Source organism: Chionomys nivalis, unplaced genomic scaffold, assembly GCF_950005125.1.
Source record: "Chionomys nivalis unplaced genomic scaffold, mChiNiv1.1 scaffold_74, whole genome shotgun sequence".
Taxonomy (NCBI): domain Eukaryota; kingdom Metazoa; phylum Chordata; class Mammalia; order Rodentia; family Cricetidae; genus Chionomys; species Chionomys nivalis.
In genome coordinates this window covers 220001-236398 of record NW_026646978.1, presented here as the reverse complement: position 1 = coordinate 236398, position 16398 = coordinate 220001, and positions in this window count along the sequence as shown.

Here is a 16398-nt window from a genome sequence, read left to right as displayed (position 1 = left end):
TGCCTTGGGCTCTAACCTGCCACAAAGGCAAACACTTGTAAAATAAAACAAGTGAATCCAAACATATACAAACACATACACACAAATAAACTACATGAACTAGAACAACCACACACACACACACAAACACACACTAAAATAACCTACATGTCTAGAACAACCACACACACACACACACACGCACACGCAAATAACCTACATGAACTAGAACAGCCTCCTTTAACAATTGAACTGTTGAAATTTCACTATGGCATTCTCACACATACACATACTTATTCTGCTCTTATTTGTTGACCTCCCCCATTCTCCTCCCTCTGTTTCTTTCCCAGCGAAAGTCCATGACCTCCAACAAGCTCAGTTCACCTGTCTCTGTGGGTTTTCCCATCAAGATCTTGCCCACGCCCACTCTTGCTCATATATTCCACTAACCTCTCTTAACCTGGTCTCCCAGAGCTCAGCCCAGTGGTTGGCTGTGGATCTCTGCATCTACTTCCATTGGGTACTGGATGAACGTTCTATGATAACAATTAGGGTAGTCACCAATCTGATTACAGGTGAAGGCCAGTTAAGACACCCTCTCCAGAACTTCTCGGTGACCTGTGGATCCTTGGGAATTTCCCTAGCACCAGGATTCTCCCTATTCCATAATGGTCTCTTCTATCAAAATATCTCTTTCCTTGCTGTGCCCCTCCATCCTGCCCCCATCTCAGCCATTTAATTCCTCATGTTTCAAGCCCCTCATTCCCTCTCTTTTACTCTCCCCAGAGTTCACCCAGGATATCTCATCTATTTCCTCTTCCCAGGGAGATACATGTGTCCCAATTAGGGTCCTCCTTGCTATGTAACTTCTCTGGAGCTGAGAATTGTAGTGTGGTTATTCTTTGCTTTACATCTACTGTTCACTTATGATTGAATACATACCATATTTGTCTTTCTGAGTCTGGGTTACCTCACTCAGGATGGATTATTTTTTTTAGTTCCATTCATTTGCCTGCAATTTTCATGATATAAATGTTTTACTGCTGAATAATACACCATTGTGTACATATATCACATTTTCTTTATCCATTCTTCAATGGAGGGTCCAACTAGGTTGTTTTCAGGTTACTGGCTATGGAGAGGATTTTCAGGAGCCTTCTTGCTGACTGATAAAGTCTTTGCAAGAGCACTGAATTTCCACCAGATTTGAGGACAGGATCTAGCTGCCCAGCTGCTTATTCAAGACATAACACTTTCTTTCAAAGCGGGAATCTTAATCATCTTTGCTCTTCTCTGAGTGTTATCTGATTGGGTGGGGCTTCACCTCAGCCCTTGGCATGTTTTGGAATGTTGGGTTCAAAGTTCCATTTCAAGTCCTTTCCCTTGGAAGTTGCCTCAGTCAAACTTCACATTCAAGAAAGGCCACCAAAGAGTGAACCTTTCCCCAGAGAGGGTCAACACGTCTCTCACAGTGTATTTAAACTGTCCCCAAAAAACAACATGTGGTCTTTCTGGCTCTCCTTTTCCCTCCTTGTGGTTTCCCAGACGGCCACCTGGGATGACTGGCATTAATTAAACCTGGACTTTTTCTAATTTGGTTTGATTTGGTATGATTTTTATTATTGTTTCACCAGGGAAGTGTATTGTGCTGCAAAAACTTTACATTGGCCTCCTTGAACAGTGGGAGAAAGAGCAGCATTGGCAGGTCCTGCAGAGGAGATATCGTCAAGTCCTCATTCCTCGCCAGGGTCTGCACTCCCAACTGTAGGAGTTTGGATGGGACCTGGAAGGTCATTCTGATGGATGTTTAGGGAGATGGTCCTGAGGAAGAATTTAGGTGAAAATATATTTTCAGAGTCTTTCTTATTAAGCTCTTTCCCCTCACAGTGAGCACCTGTCACCACTCTGGCCTTGGTGGAGATGGGCTTTGCTCATTAGTCACTATTTGGTGGTCTTTTTTTTTTATTATTCTTTTTTAATTAAAATTTCCACCTTCTCCCCGTTTCCCATTTCCCTCCCCTCCTCCCAAATATTGCCCCCTCCCCCAGGTCCCCTCCCCCTATCCCCACTCCTCTTCTCCTCCCCCCACACCATTCCCCCTCCCTCTCAATACTGAAGAGCAGTCCAAATTCTCTGCCCTGCGGGAAGACGAAGGTCTTCTATCTATGTCCAGGAAGGTGAGCGTCTAAACAGGCTAAGCACCCACAAAGCCAGTTCATGTATTAGGATCGAAACCTAGTGCCCTTGTCCTTGGCTTCTCATCAGCCTTCATTGTCCGCCATGCTCAGAGAGTCCAGTTTCAACCCATGCTTATTCAGACCCAGACCAGCTGGCCTTGGTGGGCTCCCAATAGATCAGTTCCACTGTCATAGTGGGTAGGTGCATCCCTCGTGGTCCTGGTTTCCTTGCTCATGTTCTCCCTCCTTCTGCTCCTCATTTGGACCTTAAGAGCTCAGACCGTTGCTCCAAACTGAGACTCTGTCTCTACCTCGATCCATCGCCAGATGAAGGTTCTAAGGTGATATGCAAGATATTCATCAGTATAGGATAGGGTCATTTCAGGTTCCCTCTCCTTAGTTGCCCAAGGTACCAGCTGGGGACATCTCCCTGGACACCTGCTAACCCCTCTAGAGTCAAGTCTCTTGCCAACCCTAAGATGGCTCTCTTAGTTAGGATATATACTTCGCTGCTCCCGTATCCTCCCTTCCTATATCCCAACCATCCTAATCCCCCGAGCTCCTCCCATCCTCCCCATCTCATGTTTCTCATCCCATTTCCCCTTTGCCCCTTGCCACCTCACCCTCAAATTCCCAGATTTTGCCCTGCAATCTTGTCTACTTCCCCTCTCCAGGCGGATGACTATATGATTTTCTTTGGGTTCACTTTCTTATTTAGCTTCTCTAGGATCACAAATTATATGCTCAATGTCCTTTATTTATGGTTAGAAACCGATTATGAGTGAGTACATCCCATGTTCCTCTTTTTGGGTCTGGGATACCTCACTCAGGATAGTGTTTTCTATTTCCATCCATTTGCACGCAAAATTCGAGAAGTCATTGTTTTTTACCGCTGAGTAGTACTCTAATATGTATATATTCCACACTTTCTTCATCCATTCCTCCATTGAAGGGCATCTAGGTTGTTTCCAGGTTTTGGCCCCTTTCTCCACAACCTCTCCAGCAAAGGCTATCATTGCTGTTTTTGATTTTAGCCATTCTGACAGGTGTAAGATGGTATCTCAAAGTTGTTTTAATTTGCATTTCCCTTATCGCTAAGGAGGTTGAGCATGACCTTAAGTGTCTTTTGGCCATTTGAATTTCTTCTGTTGAGAATTCTCTGTTCAGATCAGTGCCCCATTTTTTTATTGGGTTCATTAGCATTTTAAAGTCTAGTTTCTTGAGTTCTTTATATATTTTGGAGATCAGACCCTTGTCTGTTGCAGGGTTGGTGAAGATCTTCTCCCAGTCAGTGGGTTGCCTTTTTGTCTTAGTGACAGTGTCCTTTGCTTTACAGAAGCTACTCAGTTTCAGGAGGTCCCATTTATTCAATGTTGTCCTTAATGTCTGTGCTGCTGGGGATAAACGTAGGAAGTGATCTCCTGTACCCATATGTTGTAGAATACTTCCCACTTTTTCTTCTATCAGGTTCAGTGTGTTCAGACTAATATTAAGGTCTTTAATCCATTTGGACTTGAGTTTTGTGCATGGTGATAGATATGGATCTATTTTCATTCTTCTACACGTTGACAACCAGTTCTGCCAGCACCATTTGTTGAAGATGCTCTCTTTTTTCCATTGAATACATTTAGCTCCTTTATCAAAAATTAGGTGTTCATATGTTTGTGGGTTAAAATCAGGGTCTTCTACTCGGTTCCATTGATCGACTTCTCTGTTTTTATGCCAATACCAAGCTGTTTTCAATACTGAGGCTCTGTAATACAGTTTGAGGTCAGGGATGGTAATGCCTCCAGACGATCCTTTATTATATAAGATTGTTTTGGCTATCCTGGGTTTTTTGTTTCTCCATATAAAGTTGATTATTGTCCTCTCAAGATCTGTGAAGAATTTTGATGGGATTTTAATGGGGATTGCATTGAATCTATAAATTTCCCTTGGTAGAATTGCCATTTTTACTATGTTGATCCTCCCAATCCAAGAGCAAGGGAGATCCTTCCATTTTCTGGTATCCTCCTCAATTTCTTTCTTCATTGACTTAAAGTTCTTGTCAAATAGATCCTTTACTTCCTTGGTTAGAGTTACCCCAAGATATTTTATGCTATTTGTGGCTATCGTGAAGGGTGATGCTTCTCTGATTTCCATCTCTGCTTCCTTATCCTTTGTGTATAGGAGGGCAACTGATTTTTTGGAATTGATCTTGTATCCAGCAACGCTACTAAAGGTGTTTATCAGCTGAAGGAGTTCTTTGCTGGAGTTTTTGGGGTCGTTTATGTACACTATCATATCATCTGCAAATAATGAAAGTTTAACATCTTCCTTTCCAATTTGAATCCCTTTGATCCCCTTATGTTGTCTTATTGCTATTGCTAGAATTTCAAGCACTATATTAAAGAGGTATGGAGAGAGTGGACAACCTTGTCGTGTTCCTGATTTTAGTGGAATAGCTTTGAGTTTCTCTCCATTTAATTTGATGTTAGCTGACGGCTTGCTATAAATAGCTTTTATTATACTTAGGAACGACCCTTGTATTCCTAATCTCTCTAAGACCTTTATCATAAAGGGATGTTGAATTTTGTCAAATGCTTTTTCCGCATCTAATGAAATGATCATATGGTTTTTTTCTTTCATATTATTTATATGATGGATTACATTGATAGATTTTCGTATGTTGAACCAGCCCTGCATCTCTGGGATGAAGCCTACTTGATCATAATGGATAATTTTTCTAATGTGTTCTTGGATTCGGTTTGCCAGTATTTTATTGAGAATTTTTGCGTCGATGTTCATGAGTGAGATTGGCCTGTAGTTCTCTTTCTTGGTTGTGTCTTTGTGTGGTTTTGGTATCAGAGTAACTTCAGCTTCATAAAAAGAATTTGGCAATGACTTCTCTGTTTCAATATTGTGAAATACATTAAGGAGTATAGGTATTAGGTCTTCTTGGAAGTTCTGGTAGAATTCTACATTGAAGCCGTCTGGACCTGGGCTTTTTTTGGTGGGGAGGTTTTTTATAACAACTTCTAATTCTTCGCGACTAACAGGTCTATTTAGATTGTTCACCTGGTCCTGGTTTAACTTTGGTATATGGTACTTATCTAAAAAGGTGTCCATTTCTTTTACATTTTCCAATTTTGTGGCATACAGGTTTTTGTAGTAAGATCTAATGATTCTCTGAATTTCCTCTGTGTCTGTGGTTATGTCTCCCTTTTTGTTTCTGATTTTGTTAATTTGCATATTCTCTCTCCGTCGTTTGATTAGTTTGGATAGGGGTTTATCAATCTTATTGATTTTCTCCAAGAACCAGCTTTTTGTTTCATTGATTCTTTGGATTGTTTTCTGTGTTTCTATTTTGTTGATTTCAGCCCTCATTTTGATTATTTCGAGTCTTCTACTTCTCCTAGGTGAGTCTGCTTCTTTTTTTTCTAAAGCTTTCGGGTGGGCTATTAAGTCTCCAATGTGTGCTTTCTCCGTTTTCTTTAAGTGGGCACTTAATGCTATGAACTTTCCTCTTAGCACTGCTTTCATAGTGTCCCATAGGTTTGAGTATGTTGAGTCTTCGTTTTCATTGAATTCAAGAAAGACTTTAATTTCTTTCCTTATTTCTTCCTTGATCCAGGTGTGGTTCAGTAGTTGACTGTCCAGTTTCCATGAGTTCATAGGCTTTCTGGGGCTAGCATTGTTGTTGAATTCTAACTTTAATCCATGGTGATCTGATAAGACACAGGTGGTTACCGATAATTTTTTGTAACTGTCTAAGTTTGCTTTGTTACCGAGTATGTGGTCTATTTTCGAGAAGGTTCCATGAGCTGCAGAGAAGAAGGTATATTCTTTCTTATTTGAGTGGAATGTTCTATAGATGTCTGTTAAGTCCATTTGATTCATTACCTCCCTTAATCCTCTTATTTCTCTGTTAGGTTTCTGTCTGATTGACCTGTCCATTGGTGAGAGAGGAGTGTTGAAATCTCCTACTATTAGTGTGTGTGGTTTGATGACTGCCTTGAGTTTTAGTAACGTTTCTTTTACATAAGTGGGTGCTTTTATATTAGGGGCATATATATTCAGGATTGAGACTTCATCCTGGTGAATTGTTCCTGTTATGAGTAAAAAATGTCCCTCTCCATCTCTTTTGATTGATTTTAGTTTGAAGTCAACTTTCTTAGAAATTAGTATGGCCACACCTGCTTGTTTCTTAGGTCCGTTTGCTTGATAAACCTTTTCCCAGCCCTTTACTCTGAGTAGATGTCTGTCTTTGTGGTTGAGGTGTGTTTCCTGTAAGCAGCAGAATGTTGCATCCTGTTTTCGAATCCAATCTCTTAGCCTGTGCCTCTTTATAGGTGAGTTGAGTCCATTGATATTAAGTGATATTAATGACCAGTGGTTGTTAACTCCGGTCATTTTTCCTTTCTCTCTTTCTTTCTTTTGGTAGTAGAGTTTGTGTGTTTCCCTTCTTCAAGTTGTGCTGGTGAAGGGTCATTAGATGTCTGAGTTATTATGGGCATTGTTGGACTCCTTGGTTTGTGATTTTTATTTGGTGGTCTTAAAGGCAAACTCGCTACCCTGGCAGCATGTGGAGCCTCTCACAATCACATTCACTATTGTGCCATCCAGTCCCAACTTCTGCTACGCTGAAGCACATAGCCCTTTGGAAGAAGGAATCCAGGAAGGAAAAATCTGAGCTCCTTCCCTTATGGCAGAAAAGATCCTAACCACCTTTCAGAGACAATGGAGTTGTGATATGCCCACCCTACCAATATTCTGATTTTAAAAGACTGATCCTGCCTGGCAGGGACTGATGAGAATCTGTGAATTGGGTCATTGCTTTTAATTTTCAATGATTCAGCTCCTGGTTTAGGGAGCCTATATCATACTTCTTTGGCATAGAAAGTACTGTGGGTATGTGTTTGGGGGGATAGTAGTGGGGTTTCAGGTCTGTTTAGCATCTTGTTTTGTTTTGCTCATTATGTAGCCAGAGGCAGCTATATAATCCAGTCTGGACTCAACTCACACTTAGATCCTAGAATTGGACAGTAGCCAATCTGCTGTGACCTCATTGCTCAGCGTGGTGTCATTCAAACACTGGCCTTTCAAATACTGCATGATGTCAGTGTGGTTCGCAAGAACCTAATATTTCATTATTTTAGAGGCAAATACTGGAGGAATTCCATTCAGTGTAGTCTATACTTTGAGTTTGAGGCCAGACCAGTAGTAGAGGTTATAAAAACAAAAATAAGCAAGAATGGTATGGATTGATGAGTCCCTTTGATTTTGACTGAGGTTGTCTGGTGCTGGGGTTTGATCCAGGTCCTGGCCTGTGTTAGACAAATGTTCTACCTCTGAGCTGCATTCAACTCAATCATTTCCTTTTATTTTACATAGAGACAAAGTCACTTCATGTACACAGGCCATCCTAGAGCAGGGATGTGATTTCCCTCACATCTCTAGTGCTAGGGTTCCAGCATTGTGCAAGCAGCCTACCTGGCTTCTTTTTATGTCAGTTTGAGGAGTGAACTTGCCAAACTGACCAGGTTGAAGTAACTGCACCCCAACAGGCACTTTCGGAAAAATCACTGTCTTGTGGCCCTTCTTAACAAAACCATCCCAAGGCTTTTTTTTAAGATACTGTTAAAAAATTCCGTCTATTATCTGGGTTCTGGGAAAGTTTTCTTCTATAATTTTATTAAATATATTTTCTGGACGATTGAGCTGTACTTCTTCTCCTTCTTATATCCCTATTATTCTTAGGTTTGGTCTTTTTATTGTGTCCCAGATTTCCTGAATGTTTTGTGAGGAGAATTTGTTGGTTATGCTGTTTTCTTTGATCAGAGTGTTTATTTTCTCTATGGTATCTTCAGTGTCTGAGATTCTTTCTTCTATCTCTTGTAATCTGTTGGTGGTACTTGTCTCTGTAGTTCCTGTTCATTTATCCAAATTTTCCATCTCCATCCTTCCCTCGGTTTGTGTTTTCTTTATTACTTCCACTTCATTCTTCAAGTCTTGAACCTTTTCCCTTACCTGTTTGATTACTTTTTCTTGTTTCTCTTGGTTTTCTTGGGTATCTTTGAGAGATTTATTCATTTCCTCTACCTTTTTGTTTGTAATCTCTAATTGATTATGGCAGTTTTTCAGCTCCTGTTTAAGGTCCTCTATTATTTTCATATAATTCACTTTTGAGTCGAATTCTTCTAATTCTTCTGGATTAGGGTGTACACTTCTTATTTCGGGATTCCTGGATTCTGGTTATGTCACGTTGCCTTTCAAGATGTTGGGGGAATTCTTGTGTTGGCGCCTGCCCATCTCTTCCTTCAAATGGAGCCAGGAGAGGCCTGGTGTCTTGGACCAGTCTTTGCTGTGACTAACTCTCTGTGTGCATCTCCTCAGTGTAGGGGCAGGAACCGTTCCCTTCCAGATGAACCCCCATCCAGATGGACCTTCTCAGCACCTACACAGGGACTCCTGATAGCCCCAATGAGCCAGGGACCAAGGGAAGTAGGGGGCAGGCAGAGCGGGTCCAGGAGAGCACAGCAGACACTGCAGCCCCAGCAGCAGGGGCCCACGTTCCCTGGCGGGGACCTTGAGGCCTGCCCTCTAGTCCGGCACTCATTGCTCTGGGTTGGTAGCCTTAGTGAGAGGGCAGGAAGCTGTTCCACAGCAAAGGACCTTGCAGGCAAGGCAGGCTTGGGGGTGGGGGTGGGGGCACATGTGTAGGAAAGAAAGCCCTGCAGCAGGAGCTGGGGGAAGGGCGTTTGTGTTCTCTACTGGGACAGTCCGCCCCAGGATAGCACACACTCACCCGTCCAGATGGAACTTCTCAGCACCTACACAGGGACTCCTGGTAGACCCAATGAGCCAGGAACCAAGGGAAGTAGGGGCAGGCAGAGCGGGTCCAGGAGAGCACAGCAGACACTGCAGCCCCAGCAACAGGGGCCCACTTTCCCTGGTGGGGACCTTGAAGCCTGCCCTCTAGTCAGGCACTCACTGCTCTCGCATGAAATTTTTTTTTACACAGCTAATATTTCTACCTTCAAAAGCAGGCGTGTCTTTTCTCTATCATCTTTCTCATGTACAGTCATACTTTCACCACCACATATTTCCATACTATTTACCTTGCATGATTAGAATCATGAGAAATAGAACAACCTGTGGCAAGTTTTGTTAAAATATTATCATTAAACATATTTACCATAGCTATCAGATGCTCCACTTCTACGTACATATATTTAACTGAAAGAAAACATGTTCATGTGGAAATGTTTTATAATGGTTGTAACATCATTATTCATGAACCTTAAGGGTGAACTTACCCACAGCCTCAATCATCAAGATTATGAGAAGATAAAATAAGCCATATGCATACAGAGGAGCATTATTTTACTCTTAACATGAATGCTATACGAATACAGGGTAGATATTTATTTATCTGAGATCCAGGACAATATATAAAGGAGTTAAAACAGGTTAGAATTTCAATGAGCATTAACTTCTATAAATCTCAATGAAAAATTAAAAAAAAAGAAGAAGAAGAATACTCTGTAGACTGTGGCTATATAGACGTCCTGGAAGAAGACGCTGTTGGAACAGATGTGCTCAGATCATCTGTGTGGGGCTATGATTTACAAGTTAACTTTCTAGCTTTTCAGTTGTTATATGAGGTGACTACAGATTCAATAAAACCCAATTTGGATCCTTCCTACTGGTGTAGGCCAGTGTTTCCTGACGACCAGACTGCAATTCTAGGCAATAATGTTGGCATGATGGGAGTCAGCAAGGAGGAGTTGGGCGTGATTAAAAGTTTGGTATTTTTGGGTACAGTGAAGACTCATTTGGGCACCAGAAACCTTAAAAGATAATCTCACACATTTGAGCCACATACGTCCCTTAAAGTAGGTAGGTAGGTAGGTAGGTAGGTAGGTAGGTAGGTAGGTAGGTAGGTTGGTTGTTTGCCCCACCTACTTGGGTTAGGGTCTGAGAATCCATTATCAAGGAAAGCCCTAGGGAAGCAAAATCCCTAGGGAAGGGTTTGCAACCACAAAGAGAGGCGTGGCCCGAGCTCACACGCCTAGGGATGGCACTACTCCCTTACCGAGGACTGGGACCTCCTAAATCGATTAGCAAACATGCTCGTGTCAGTGGTGTCATCTCATACCTGGAGTACAATTTTGTTTTGGAGTATGATTTGTTTCTTGGTTTTGTTGCCCTAAATCCTGCCTCTCTGACCCCCGGAGAAACATCCAATAGACCTTCTTGCTTTGAAAGCAAAAGGATGAATCTAGATGCTGCCATTTACAATGAAGACCAAACAGAAGTCACCCCAGTTCCTCCCGTTTGCGGAAGGAGTTATCCCACCACAGGTTACATGGAATAAGCAAAACTCTTGGAAGCAGGTGTGGCCCAGCCCGGCCCAGTAAGAAAAAAGCTCAGCTGCACACAGAGCCTGGCACTCTCCTCAGACAAACAACAGCTAAAGCTTTAACTCGGGAAACAGATGTATGTTCTGATCTAAGACCTATTGCTGGGCCCTAAGAGAGAGAGAGAGAGACAGAGACAGAGACAGAGAGAGACAGAGACAGAGAGAGACAGAGAGAGACAGAGAGAGAGACAGAGAGAGAGACAGAGAGAGAGACAGAGAGAGAGAAACACCTCAGTAGATCAGGGTTCTTGTTCCTTCCTTCACTCCCTAGCAGCTACATCAGGTAGATCACAGCTGCCTGTAACTCTAGCTCCAGGGGATCTGTCCTCCTCAGAACATGTACACAAATACCACAAATTTCATAGACACACTCTTCTACTAAAATAACAAGACTCTTCTCCCATTAAATAATTTAAGTAAAATCAACACTGTAGAAACAACAACAACAACAACAACAACAACAACCCAGGCATATAAGAGTCATGGTTTTTAAGGTTTTAGAATGTGTTTTTAAAATTGAAATACTCTGCTCCCATCTGAGGTTGCTCTAAATGAGGATTAAAAATGAGACTGCAGGGCCGGTGGCGCACGCCTTTAATCCCAGCACTCGGGAGGCAGAGGCAGGCGGATCTCTGTGAGTTCGAGACCAACCCGGTCTACAAGAGCTAGTTCCAGGACAGGCTCCAAAACCACAGAGAAACCCTGTCTCGGAAAACCAAAAAATAAATAATAAATAAATAAATAAATAAATAAATAAATGAGACTGCATCATAGGAAAGTAGGCTGGGGAAAGTCAATTCAGAAGTGCCACATCCCCAGAGTGACAGGTGCATCAGAGCTGCCGCGCTCTGACATACGGCGAATGCGAGGAATGATGCACTGTGTGTTTCTAACCATAGAGAATGCATTTTAAGGATTTCATTTTAAAGTTGACCGCTTTAGAATGAGACTTGATGAGAAGCTAGCATGCAATCTTCTCAAAAATAACTAACCATCAACCTTATACTCTATCTCAGTCCAACACAGTCTCCAACAGCATTAGACTAACTAAGTAACTTAATGACCTCCAACCCTGTAAGATATTTTGGGTGAAGTTTTGTCTGATTTTAAAAAAAAAAATGGCCGGCCCGGGCGGTGGTGGCTCATGCCTTTAATCCCAGCACTCCACTCGGGAGGGAGGCAGAGGCAGGCGGGTCTCTGTGAGTTTGAGGCCAGCCTGGTCTCCAAGAGCTAGTTGCAGGACAGGCACCAAAAACTACAGAACAACCCTGTCTTGAAAATAAAAAAAAAGGGAAAGAAAGAAAGAAAAAGAAAACAGTGCTGTCCTAGAAAATGCCCTCTCCCTTTGAACACGGCCCCTCCTTTGGGCTGAGTTTCCCACACAGCTCTGACGATGCAGGAGGATGCCGAGAGCCCAGTTGGTGCCTCAGCCCGATGCCTGCATCTGTGCCTTGGCAGCAGCTATTCATCTCTTGCCACTCAGAGAGAGTCCAATTCCCTTAAGTTTATCCTTCCCTAAGTGCTCATTCACTTCAGAGGACTCAACCCTCATCCTCCGTATCCTCCTGGCCTAATTTCTCATATTACTGAGTATGAATACCTGTTCAGGAGAGGGAGGAAGGGTCATTCATGAAAAAAGTGAGTGTTCAACTAACTAGCTCCCCATGGGTGAAGGAAGTAGTGAAAAGATTTTAATGACGCAGAGAGACATTTCTAGTTTTGGAAGGAGGAGATCCTGAATGGCTCCCTCTGTGTCGCAGGAGAGACTCCCGGAAAGGAAACCTCAGGTTCCGGTCGGTCAGTTCGGGGAGAAATATCAGCAAGGAGGTAAAGGCCGTGCCTCACGACATCAGCAGTCCCTTCTCTGGAAATTCTACGGTATCCCAGAGAGCTCTCAGAATTTTGTGATGTCACTCGTGTCCTAGAAACGCCAACTGCCCTCAAGACACACTGTCTCGGTGCCTTCTAGACTCACTTCTAGACACGTCGTCTCGACTGATGAGTCTACTTGCAAGAGAGAGAATGGAGAGGAGATTGTGGAGAGGCCAGAGGGAGGAAGAAGAAAGCTGGCGCCAGATCTCACAGGAAAACATGGAGAAATAAGTGGTTGGTCCTGGGGAAGACGAAATGAGTTCACCACTAGCAGGGACTAGAGAGATCTCTAGATGTGATGGCTTTGAGACTTCCAGGGCTAGGGCTCAGGAACTGGGAGGTTTCTGGGATGCCCAATAGGCCTGCCTGTCTTGTTTCTCTGAGTTCCTAAAGGGCCAAGCCACATCAAAGATTCATGATAGTTGATTTGACAAAGTCGGGAATAAACAAGGAGTGCGGAAGGAGTCAGTGAGATTTCAATATCAGCATTGCACATCACCCCCCCCCCAGTCCTTTTCGTTGTGGAGCAGTAATAATAGAGAAAGGGGAGTAGTGCTCTGCCAAAGCCCGATTTTTACCATGCCTTATATCACAGCCAATAGCAGGGTTGAGGCATCAAGTGCTGCAGTCAGTCAGTCAGTCAGTCAGTCAGTCCTCCTGTGACCCCCTAATGTTTCTGGCTTCCCAGTTAGGAATGACACCCTGGTCTCCAGTTCAGCCTGAGAGGAGCTCTTTAGAGCCAATGGATGAGAGAGTGGGAAGAGACTGCAATTTTTTTCTTTTTCCTTCTTCTTTTGTCTTTTTCCTTTCTTTCTCTGTTTTGCTGTTTTGTTTTGTTTTTCAAGAAAGGGTTTCTTTGTGTATTTTGGTCTGTCCTAAAACTCACTCTGTAAATCAGGCCATCCTTGAACTCACGGAGATCTGTGTGTGTAAGTGCTGTGATTAAAGGCATGCCCCCACCCCCACACACCACAGTCCGGCTGAGACTGTAATTTCTTGTTAGTTCTGGGTGTCCTGGGCTGTTAGTAAGTGACGATGGCTCTGTGTTGTGAATCTTTGTGAATCCAGACTATGTTCTGCCCTTCAATGACATGAGTCTGAAGCATCAAGCTAGTGACTTGGGCACCCACCCCTATACTACCTGAGGTCTCTGAAGTCACGGTGCATCCTCTCTATAGCTCTGAATAAGGCTTAGAAAGCCTTCCCCTGGGTCACCTTGTGCAGAGGAAACCAGGTAACCTCTGAGAGACATGCACCACCTTCCTACAGAAAGAAGGGAGGACTGACTGACTAATACCCACAGAGGGGGAAACTCAAGCCTGGTATTTCAGAACCTGCTTGGACAAAGTCTCATCTGTCAGTCACTTCCTGAACAAAAGAAGGAAGGAAGGAAGGAAGGAAGGAAGGAAGGAAGGAAGGAAGGAAGGAAGGAAGGACCACAAATATGTCTCCTTTTGTATCCTTTTTACACTCTTCTCATGCTCTGATGAATATTGTGATTCAAGTTGGCTGTGTCCCCTTTTCCACGGCACGTGCACTGTGACTCTAGATCAAGGAATCAGTTTTTTTTGTGTGTGTTGCTCTATCTGGGAGAAGCACCACAGCAGTTGCATACTGACTGAGAAATTTGATTTTTAGGAAATGATTTTTCATATCTGTGAATGGTCTCTCCATAGCCATTCATGTTTCCTTAAACTTGAGTATAGGCATGAATGATCCCTCCCTCCCTCCCTCTCTCCCTCCCTCCTTCCCTCTTCATGGGAGTGTCTGCTCTTGCATTGGGGGCTCCCCTGGGTGCACCCCAGTTCTCAGCATCTCCAGCCCAACCTGTCACAAGCTGATCACACATTTGCAAACTTGGGCTATATTCTGCTGAAGTTTGGGGTAATGAATTTCATCAATTATGGGACTAAACTTTGTTCTGATCTGACAGGACACTTACTCACCATCTCTCATCACACGCACAGAGTGTAACAACTTTGTGGTTCCTCCATAATGTGCTTATTTCTGTCAGGGAACGGAACTGAAAGCCAGCCAGCCAGCCAGTCAGCCAGCCAGCACCGTCTTTCCTTGTTTCTCAGTTTGTTCTTATATTCAGTCTCTCCCTCCCCCCCTTCCTTTAAAAAATTTATTTATTTTTATCTTATGTGCATTTGTGTTTTTGCCATGGCTCTCAGGATTACAGACAGCTGTGAGCTGCCATGTAGATGCTGGGAATTGAACCTTAAACTATCTCTTCAGCCCGACATGGAGCATCTCTCTATATAGCCCTGCCTGCAAAACCTTCAGAGTTCACTCTGCCCCCTGATTAAAGGCATTATGCGTTATGCTTCCTTTTATTGTATATTTAGTGGGGTTTTGTGTGTGTGTGTGTGTGTGAGAGAGAGAGAGAGAGAGAGAGAGAGAGTTTCATTATGAAACCAAAAGTCAGTCAACAACAACGAACTTTGTATTTATTTGTTTGTTCATCCGTAAACGTATTTGCTTACTTACTCTTATTTATTTATTTGTTTGTTTGTTTGTTTACAGTGGAAGACTTAATTCAGTACAGAATGATCAGAACGGTAGGGTATCCTTGGGAAAATATCACGATGAGTTTCCCTTCCGAGAGGCTGCTTCCTGGTAAGATGTGAAACCGCAGTTTTAAGCACCCTCTTTCCACAAGTCCCTTTTCCCAAGGTCAGGCATTTTTTAGATAAGCAAGGGTCTCCATTCATTCCCTTTGAGGAACTCTCAGGTCAGGCCCTGACATTAACATCTGACTGGAGCTTATCGTCAAGGCCAATGGTACACTCCTCAGCCCCTCCCCTCCGTGACCTGAGAAGCCACACCCCACCCCAGTTCACAGGCCCCTCTTAATCTAACTAACTATACAGCATCAAAAGTGGCATCTCTTCTCACTGAAATGCTGTTGGCAGCCATTCGATGAATTTATTCTCAGATCAGATCCTGTCCAGCAGGGATGTCTTCTTTCCATGTTTCTTCTTCTTTTGTATGTTGCAGTCATTCCAGATGTGGTGGTATATGATGAGAGAGAGAGAGAGAGAGAGAGAGAGAGAGAGAGAGAGAAATGGAATTGCTTTTTATTTGAAGAGTTTTAATGATTTAATATTCAGCTATTTCCAGCCTTCTTTACCAGCACATTTATTATTACCAGCGAGCACCTTCCTCTGAAAACATTGGAACCCCCCCCCGATCTGTTCATATCACGCGTGCACGCGCGTGTGTGTGTGTGTGTGTGTGTGTCAAATTCCATTTCAGGAGCTGCTTTGCTGACACTCACCCAGCACCAGTGAGATGGAGGCTACCATTTTCTTAGCCAGTTATGTTTCTAGGACAGTCAGGAGACAGAAAGAAGGAAGGAAGGAAGGAATGAAGGAAGGGAGGGAGGGAGGGAGGGAGGGAGGGAGGGAGGGAAGGAAGGAAGGAAGGAAGGAAGGAAGGAAATAAATGATCTACATTCCCAAAGAAATAAAAAAACTAAGTAAATTTTAAAAATTAAAAAAATTTTAAGAAAGTAAGTAAATACATAAAAATAGACAAATAAGGAATAAATGAATAAAAATAAATAATAATTGAAACATTCAATAATTAATGAGTCAGGCTGAGCAGATACATGAAAGAAGATAAGGAAGTGAAGGAATGAATCAACAAATAAATAAGTAAATAACTAGGTGGGTCATTTTTTAAAGAAGTAAGTAAATGAGATGGGCTGAACAGATAAGTAAGTAAGTAAGCAAGCAAAGAAATACACAAGAAGTCATTGCTCGATCAAGCAAGCAAGCAAGCAAGCAAGCAAGCAAGCATAGAAAAAAAATGAGACACATCCATTCAATCCATAAAAGACAAAACACGGAAATAAACATGTAAACTGGTCGACCCACCCACGTTCACTCAGCCACCCCACCCACCCAAATCAGGAGGGAGGTCTCTGTCCAGCAGGGCCATCTTCTTTCCAAGTTGCAT